Consider the following 9955-nt stretch of genomic DNA (forward strand, 5'->3'; position numbering starts at 1 on the left):
TTACCGTCAACCACAGTAATATTACAATAATATTATTACGTTACTCTGTGAATAATTCAAACAGAACAAAAAAACCCAAAAAAATAATAATATTGATGTGGTTGACAATAATATTATTGTGTTTACAGTTATTTTACTGTCAACGACAGTAATATAATTGCGTTGACTTGTCAACAAATCAACAAATCAAACAAAATTAAAAACAATTAACAAAAAAATAAATAATAATATTGTCATTGCCTCTAATTGTACTGTCAACGGCAGTACGATTATATAAATGTATTGTCAACGGCAGTACAATTACGTTAATGTATTGTGAGTGACAGTATGATTACGCTAATTTACTGTTAGTGACAGTAAAATTACCGTTGATGACAGCACAATTATGGTCAACGTTTAGCGACGGGCGTAAAAAAAAAAAAAAAAAAAAAGGCAACGCCGGAATCCGGCGGCGGAAAAAACAGACCAGAAAATAAATAAATAAATAAAAATCGAAAAGTCAACGCCGGAATTCGGCGGCAAAAAAAATTTTTTTGAAGAAAAAAGTTTTTGAAAAGAAAAAAAGTCAAAATTGGATTTTTGTGGTCAAAATTAATTAAATTGGGATTACAATTAAGAATTATGTATAAATGGTTGAGGGTAATATTGTCATATACATGAATGTTTCCTTTATTTATAATAAATATTAAAGGGATGGGCTTATTAGTGAAAGAGATTTAGCCCTAAACGGTCAATACATAAATAATTTTTTTTGTGAATTGTTTTTTGGAAAAACATGGTGACATGGCGCCGTTTGTGACGCATGTGAGATTTGTTTTGAGTTTTAATAATCGTACCATAAAAATTCCAACGTCCACCCACCAATTAGCACACACCTTGTCACCTTTAAAAGTGTCATTCGATCAATGTAGGTTTGTTTAACACACAAACACAAACACAAACACAAACACAAAAACATGGATCAACTGAAGCCAAGTCCTCCCAATTCAAGTCCTTTAACCCCGTTGCGTTTCTTGGAGAGGGCCGCCGTTGTTTACGCCGACTGCCCTTCAATCATTTACAACTCCACCACCTACACATGGTCCGAAACCTATCTGAGGTGCTTGAAAATGGCGTCTTCTCTTTCTTCTTTAGGAATGAAAAGAGGCGACGTCGTTTCCGTGGTGGCACCTAATATCCCCGCCATGTATGAGCTCCATTTCGCCATCCCCATGTCCGGCGCCGTTCTCAACACAGTCAACCTCCGTCTAGATTCACGCACCATCTCCGTCATCCTCCGCCATGCCCAATCCAAGCTTGTTTTTGTCGATTACCAGTCGGAATCTCTTGTCGTTGAAGCCCTCTCTTTGTTCCCACCATATTCCGACCGCCCTCTTCTTGTCCTTATCGGATGACGAATCGGGAATCCGGCCATCGGAGAATATATACTGGGGGAAGTACGAGGAGATGATTTTGAATGGTGATTCGAATTTCAGTTGGGTTCGCCCGGAAACTGAGTTTGATCCGTTGACTTTGAACTACACTTCCGGGACCACGTCGTCACCGAAAGGGGTGGTCCACAGCCACCGAGGAACGTTCATCGTGGCCATGGATTCTTTGATCGAATGGTCGGTGCCGAAAGAGCCCGTTTACCTCTGGACACTCCCGATGTTCCACGCGAACGGGTGGAGCTACACCTGGGGTATGGCAGCCGCCGGCGGAACTAACATCTGCCTCCGCAAATTCGATGCCGACGCAATCTACTTTGCCATAAAGAAGTACAACGTGACCCACATGTGCGGAGCGCCGGTTGTGCTCAACATGCTGTCAAATATTCCGGATGGAAAGCCCCTTGAAAGGCCCGTCTATATTATGACGTCCGGAGCGCCGCCGCCCCCGGCGGTGCTGCTCCGAACCGAGTCGCTTGGATTTGTTGTGAGTCACGGGTATGGTCTGACCGAGACAGGTGGGATTGTGATTTGCTGCACGTGGAAGAAGAAATGGAACAAATATCCGGCGGCGGAGAAGGCGAGGCTCAAAGCTAGACAAGGTGTGAGGACCATCGGAATGGCGAAAGTGGATGTGATTGAACCGGAATCAGGGAAGAGTGTGAGTCGAGATGGGAAAACATTGGGTGAAATTGTACTGAGAGGTGGCTCTGTGATGCTGGGGTATCTCAAAAATTCCGAGGGCACCTCGAAATGCATGAAGAACGGCTGGTTCTACACTGGCGATGTAGGGGTGATGCACTCGGATGGGTACCTTGAAATCAAGGACAGATCAAAGGATGTTATAATCAGCGGTGGGGAGAATTTGAGCAGCGTGGAGGTGGAGTCGGTTCTTTACACTCACCCGGCAGTGAACGAGGCGGCGGTGGTGGCTCGGCCGGACGAGTTCTGGGGAGAGACGCCGTGTGCGTTTCTGAGTGTGAAGGATGGTGTGATTGAAAAGCCGACGGAGAAGGAAGTGATGGAGTTTTGCAGGGCGAGACTCCCGCACTATATGGTGCCGAAGACGGTGGTTTTCATGGAAGAGCTGCCCAAGACTTCCACCGGTAAAATACAGAAGTTTCTTCTTAGAGACACGGCCAAGGCTATGGGATCGTCCAAGATCAGTAAACTGTAGTAGTACTGAGTCGACTCTGAGTCAGTGTCGAGTTGGTGGAAGATTCTCGGCCACTTCCGACTTCAGGACTTTTCCCATTGATGGTGTTTTTCAATTGAAGCGAAAAAGCTTCCTCTGAATCCATAAAATTTGAAAAAAAAGTACTTACGATAAATAATTGTTTCCTCCCTTCAAGGAAAAAAAGATTAAAAAAAAGTCAATAATTATTTTGGTTTTTTGTTCACTCTTTTTTGAATTATTACTAGCAAGCAACACGTGTATGATTTGGCTGATTATATAAATGTATAATTAAAAATATTAAAGTTAGATGCAATATTTAAAAGTGAATTAAAATTAAATAAAATCAAGTAAGTATAAAAATTAATGTTCTGATTATGTATCTATGAACGGTAAAATATAATTATTTTAAAAATTGATTTGATAAGAATATAAAATATAAAACAAAATAACTAATTTTTTTTCTCTATATATTAGTTCATACATGCTCACATTATGTTTTCTCTGATTTTATTGTGATTGTTGAAACAATTTTCATTTTAATGAGTTTTTCTACATCAGTATTTTTTGAAACTATTAAGTTTTTGTTTTCGTGTTACTTAAGTTATGGTCTCCCACTCTCTCCCTGATCAAAATGTCCACACTTGAAATTTGAATATTAATTTAATCATAGTTATTATCCTTTTTATTCATCTTTTTTTTTTCAATTTTCTTCAGGGATACATTTTGTATTTGTCACAGCCTCACAGGTGTCAGAATAATATACTTTTATATTTAAAAAAAAAACGAATAATATATCTTTATATTTACAACAATAATTTTCTTAAAGAAATTTACTTTAGAAATATTAAAATATTTGAGATTCTAATGTAGCAAGGTTTATTGATGAAAAATATTATATTATCCAATAGCATGTAAATTAAGTATTTTCAACTTTCAAGATCGAAATCAATATCACTAAATGAAGATATGAATTATAAAATAATAATAATTAAAAAACAGGGAGGTAGAGACAACTAAATACAGTTGGACATGCATATTTATTCAAGTATCTTGAGTTAGCCAATTCATATATGACATGTTAATCACGTGTAATAATATCCAATTTACTACTTATGGGTAATATAATCAGTGCATAATTCATAATTTTATTGTTACCTTGGTGTTATAATATCCTCATCATATTATTTTTTGTTATTGTTGAAAGTTTAAGTGAGATATGTTTTGTTACTGGAGTCATAATAGTTATCGATCTTCAATTTCACCAATAATTTTCTTACAAAGAAAAGATAATTCAGTAATTATAGTGACCATTGATGTTTTTGAAACTATATATTTACCCTTGACCATATATTGAATAATTATAGTGATCTCTCCTGAGATCAGGTCTAATTACATACATATACACCGTAACTCTCACATTTAAAAATAAATAACTATTATATTAAAAATGCTCCTCTTAAGTATAATTTTAATTATTTAATTACTAATAATAAAATAATATTTTTATAAGATATTTTTGATAGAGAAATTATATTAGAAAATTAATACTATTTAAAAATATATAACATAAATTAAATTAAATATTTTGCTTATTTCTATTTTGTACCCTCGGAATGTATCATTTATGCACTTGGCACCCCCGGAAAAAATCTCGAAAGGAATTAAATCATTCACATTGCATCCTATTTAAATTTTAAGGTTAATGAGGATAATTTCATCTTTTAGTAGCACTTTGAAATGATAATTTTCTTTGGAGTGATCAAATGTAATTCAAATAAAATAATTTTCATAATTAAATTATGAAATTATTGAATAGGTATATCTTTAATTTTCTTGGAATTGGTAAAAATATATTGTTCTTTTTTTTTGTATGAAAGTATTTTTTTTTATGTAATTTTGTGAAAAAGTAGTTGAAGGGTGGAAAAATTAAAATTCTAAAACTCTGTACCAAGATGACAAATACTTTTGTATGGGTGTAATTATTGAGGATATTTTCATCAGTGTAGTAGTACTTATTTTATGTAATTGTTTATTTCATTCACTATTAAATTATTTTCTTGCTAAAATTACTTGAAAATTAAATTTTGTTATCTAAAATTAAATTTACAATATTTTTATCAAAGGCATATGAAAACAGAATTATTGAGAAATTTTATTGAAATATCAATTGGGGGTTGCTGTGTGAATGATTAAATCTTTTAAGGGTGCAATGTGCTATTAATTTTTTTGGATGTGCAAAGTTCCAAAGTGTATATTTCGAGTCTGCAAAGTGTTTTGTTTTTTTTAATTAATCCGTACCTTTAATTAATCCGTACCTTTCAATACCATTTTATTTTACATAAAATATTATATTTGAAAATGTAAGATACATAAAACAATATCATATTATCATATTTGTGGAATATATGTAATAAATATAATCGAATAATTAATTTAAAATTCGAAACTATTTTATGTATAAAACGAAAAACAAATTTCTACATATATGCTTATAGTATGTGATTGTAAAGCTCTTCGAATCTAGTTTAAGACGAAGTGATTTTATCTAAAAAATATTATGTAGAAAAAAATACAAATTTTAGATAAAATTATTGGAAATTCCATTGTGTTTTCGTTTATTGCGTTTTGTCGAACTCCATTTTGGATTTTCCTGCAAAATTACAAAAAAGAGAAAAATATTGTGAAAATTTCCATTATTTCCGAATTTGGGACAAGGTATTATAAACTAATGTAATTTCCGAAGTTTTCGAAATTCCGCCTATTCCGATGCATTCCGAAATCGGAATGAATTTTTAATTTCTAATTTTCTTGGAACATAAATTGGAACACATTTTTACTTACGAAATAATTTGAAAATTTTCCGACGAAGTCATTTCCGATCCATTCTGTCCGATTTCCGCCCCTAATTAAACTAGTATTCACCCGTGTAATGCACGGGGGTGCTTTTTTTTTTTCAAATATAAATAGATATCTGTAAAAAAAACTTAATAATTTTTCAATTGTTAAGCTCATTGAATATACACATAAAAATGGAATTAACAGTTTTCAATCATTGAAATCACTAAAATAGAATAAATACAAAAGGTCATCGACTAACAATATAAAATAACATTAAGATTATCATGTTCTTCGTAGTTACATTATAAAAACAATATTAAATATTAGTATATCGACAAACATTCCCTTAAAAATAATAAGATTTGCATTGCGTACATTTTTATTGTCTTGTACATTTTTTTTTTGCATGTTTATATATTTTTTTATTAAACTCCGCACACCCTTGACGTAAAACCTGGATTTGCCACTGCATTTATGGTTATATCGTAAATGTATAGAATTTTTTACATTAAGATATTTTGTCTTATATTTTTTTATTTTATTTATGAAAAATTACAAGGTACTAAATTATTGAATGAATACTATCTAGAACTCCAACGAAAAACAAGGGATAGTTCAGCTGTGCTTCCAGCACAACCGCTTACTCCAATTTACTACTGCAGTCAATCTTTCGGTTCACTATATATGGCTGCAACTTGTCGCTCTGTGTAGAGAAAACATAGTACGAAATATAATCGCCAGCCGAAATATTCCCGTGAACGAGTCCCGGATTCACCGCCGCGGGCGGGTTCACGTGTCCCGCCCCAAGGGCAAACACGTCGGTGGGCTGATGCCATTGGTCAAGAATCGGAATATTGCCGAGATTTTTCAGCTGAGTGTTGGACGTCATTATGGCAGACTTGACCATCGCGGGGACCAATCGGGATGTGCGCTCTTTATGAGTTTCGCGCCCCCACTAAGGTGCGGGCACGACATTGAAGTGCCCGAAATCATGTTGAAAGTCGCCGTCTTTTCGTTGATGTTGTTGTCGATGTATACAGGCCAAGCCGCGAGCTAGAACTTTAATTTGGTGCTGTGGCCTATAATGTCGGGTTTTAGAATTCAAGGGCTTACCAAATTGGGACCTCTAGAGGAGAACGGTGTAGCCATTGGAGCAGTTTTGTCTCCTATAACTGTGCCCAACGGCATCAGCCCGCCGACGTGTTTGCCCTTGGGGCAGGACACGCGAACCCGCCCGCGTCGTTGAATCCGTGCCTCGATTACGATATTTTGGCCCGCGATTATATTTCGTACTTATGTTTTCTCTACACAGAGTGACAAGTTGCGGCCATAGTGAACCGAAAGATTGATTGCAGTAGTAAATCGGAGTACGCGGGTGTGCCGGAAGCACAGCTGAATTATCCCTCGTTTTTCGTTGTTCTTTGACGAGATATTGGCTACGCATATTCACGGACATTGACGAACGTTGGAGAGGCAGAATCGACGTAAATAAGCTCATTGGTGCAAGAAATTTCGCCAGCTATTTCCCAGGCCCGTCTATCGACACCTTTGGGCAAGGGACCCATACGGCCAGCCAGCACGGCTGCCGGAAACTTCGTCTCCGGCGCTAACGTGTTCGGCCAGGCCAATGGGACGGCTTCCGGCATCGCCCCTCTCACCCACCTTGCTATCTACAAAGTTGGTTCGCATGAAAATGGGACCGGTTTCCTCTTCGACAGCGACGTATTGGCAGGAATGGATGTGGCTATCGAGGACGTACAGAGTCGACGTGCTTTCCCTCGCTCTCGCAGGAGATAATGTATCTCATACTAGCCCGTTCCACGAAAACGTCGTTGCTGTAGGAGCATTCAGCGCTGTCAAGAGGGGCATTTTCGTCAGCTGCTCGGCTGGAAACGACGGCCCTCGGCGATTCGTCGTTGTACAACACCTTGCCGTGGATTCTCACGGTTGGTGCCAGCACTACCGACAGGAAGATAAAAGCAACCGCGCAGCTCGGAAACGGAGCGAATCATTTTACCAGCCGGAAGAAGGCGGCAGCTCCTAGATGGCAGGAATGAGTGGTAGTACCATGTTTCGAGATTTGATGATGATAATAATTTTCCTGAAACTCCGTCTTCTGTATGTTTGAAATATGGTTACTCATGTATGCATCCTTGACTACTTATAGAGTAGCAAATGTATAGATATTTTGGCTTTATCGGCTGATTATTGGTATAAATTAATGCAACACGCCATCTCTGAACAAATTATTGTGAACAAATTTGTTAATCCTAACCAAATATTGTAATGTTCATGCACTGATTAAAATAGCAGTCTGATCATTTATATTTTTTTGTAATAAAATAACAAATGCCATCTCCCAAATTATTGTAAACAAATTAGCATGAAATTATTAAAAGGTCGAACGTCCTTCTCCAATCACACTATATCAAAGCAAATCGGGTTAAATAACCCAAATTTCCTATATTGACAAGAGTTTTTTAATTCGTAAACGGATTGGCTGGTTCGTAGGAATAGAAGGATTTCAGTCACCCCGTAAACGAATATTCCATGGTTATTAATTTTTTTTTGATAAGGGGCTCATGTGCAAAATATCTAAACAACAAAGGGGTTATGTGCGTAATTTCATACCAAAATATCCAAACCACAAGGGGGTTAAATGCTATTTACCCTATAAAAAAGCTTGAAACTAAATTAATAACCATGGTTATTAATTTAGTTCAAGCTTTTTTATAGGGTAAATAGCATTTAACCCCCTTGTGGTTTGGATATTTTGGTATGAAATTACGCATATAACCCCTTTGTTGTTTAGATATTTTGCACATAACCCCCTTATGGTATGAAACTAGGCACATGACCCCCTTGTGGTTTTGTCATTTTGCACATGACCCCCTTATAGTATAAAATTAGGCACATAACCCCCTTGAATAGAAAACTGGAAAAGAGTAAATCACCCCTAAAGTTTAGTCAAATTGCAACCATACCAAATGTTCGCTGGTTACTCTATCAAGTCAAAATTTCTTGTTTTAATTTAAAAATAATTATTCTATAAAATGAAAAATATAATATATTATTGTGTTTTTTTAATTTTACAACACAAAAGGTATATAATACTAGTTATTGTACGATTGACAGTTTATTCAATTTTAGAAACCAATTTGAAAATCTCATATGTTACAAATCAAATATAAAATGATTAAACTCGATATAAAATTATGAACTATCAATTTCTTTGTTCAAATATAATTCGGTAAAATAATTCTACATATTTTAAAGCTTGAATATTGTTATTAATTATGATTATTATTTACTATTTTATATATAATATATTATATATTATAGTTGTTGTTTAATTTTATTTTTTTAAGAAACAATATTTATTCTTTAGGGGTAATTTAGTCTTTTCTAGTTTTCTATTCAAGGGGTTATATGCATAATTTCATATCATAAGGGGGTCATGTGCAAAATGTCAAAACCACAAGGGGGGTATGTGCATAATTTCATACCATAAGGGGGTTATGTGCAAAATGTCAAAAACCATATTAGAGATATTAATATTAAATGACACATTTCACTAATAGCTTAAATTTTTGGTTGAGATGGTCATTTAACAATCAACATGGTATCAGAGTCAGGCCAAATGAAAGGTCCTGAGTTCGAATTCCAGAGCCACCCATTTAAAAATATTTCAAGTGCAATGCTTCAAATGTAATTCGCCTGCACTTGAGGGGGCGTATTGGAGATATTCATATTAAATGATACATTTCACGGTTGGGTCTGTGGGTTAGGTTTTTTTTTTTTTTTTTTTTTTTCTTCTTTTAATTATTTGTTTAAGTAATGTTAATAATTACTAATAACCGTGACCCTTGCGTTGCACGGGGTCGCATTAAAAAATGGAATAAAGTAACTATTTAAATACACGACAAATAAAAATGATAATGAAAAATCTATTAAACATTGTGAAATTTTAAATTAAATTACCTTGTTATTACCGTATTTCACTTGATCCACAAAAATTTACTTGCATGGATCCCGCTTTGTCCTCATTGCTTGCCAAATTTTACCACCAACATTTACACAAATTGCCGAATTTCGCCACCTTCACAAATTTTGGGATGATTCAATTTATTGTAAATAGAGATGGCAATAGTTGTAAAATGATTTGAAAACATAGTCGTATAAAAAAAATCATCAAAAAAATTGTAGTTGTTGAAGTTGATCACCAAGAAAATAAAGCACTAAATGAAAAGCATAAACAAGTGAAGATACTATACATGGACACAAGCAAATACATTGTGTACACCAAAAAATAATGGCAGTGATGGATTAAGGTACATGGAGGAGAACCTCCAATTGCAGAGTGGAAGAAAATAGTAAATTATGAAAATAATGAAATGAACAAATAGGTTATTTTTCCACAATTTGTAAAAATGAACGAAACTAATATTTATAATTCATTTTCTAATTTCTAATTCAAGTTAAATGAATAAGATTGATAAGAAAAACTCAAAGG

General features: G+C 34.9%; 1 pseudogene; it reads left to right on the plus strand.

The window, feature by feature from the left end:
* Positions 1–906: 906 nt before the first annotated feature.
* LOC105971127 (2-methylpropanoate--CoA ligase CCL4 pseudogene) lies at positions 907–2821 on the plus strand (annotated as a pseudogene).
* Positions 2822–9955: the final 7134 nt, after the last annotated feature.

This window comes from Erythranthe guttata, chromosome 11, assembly GCF_056151865.1.
Source record: "Erythranthe guttata isolate IM_541 chromosome 11, IM_541, whole genome shotgun sequence".
Lineage (NCBI taxonomy): Eukaryota > Viridiplantae > Streptophyta > Magnoliopsida > Lamiales > Phrymaceae > Erythranthe > Erythranthe guttata.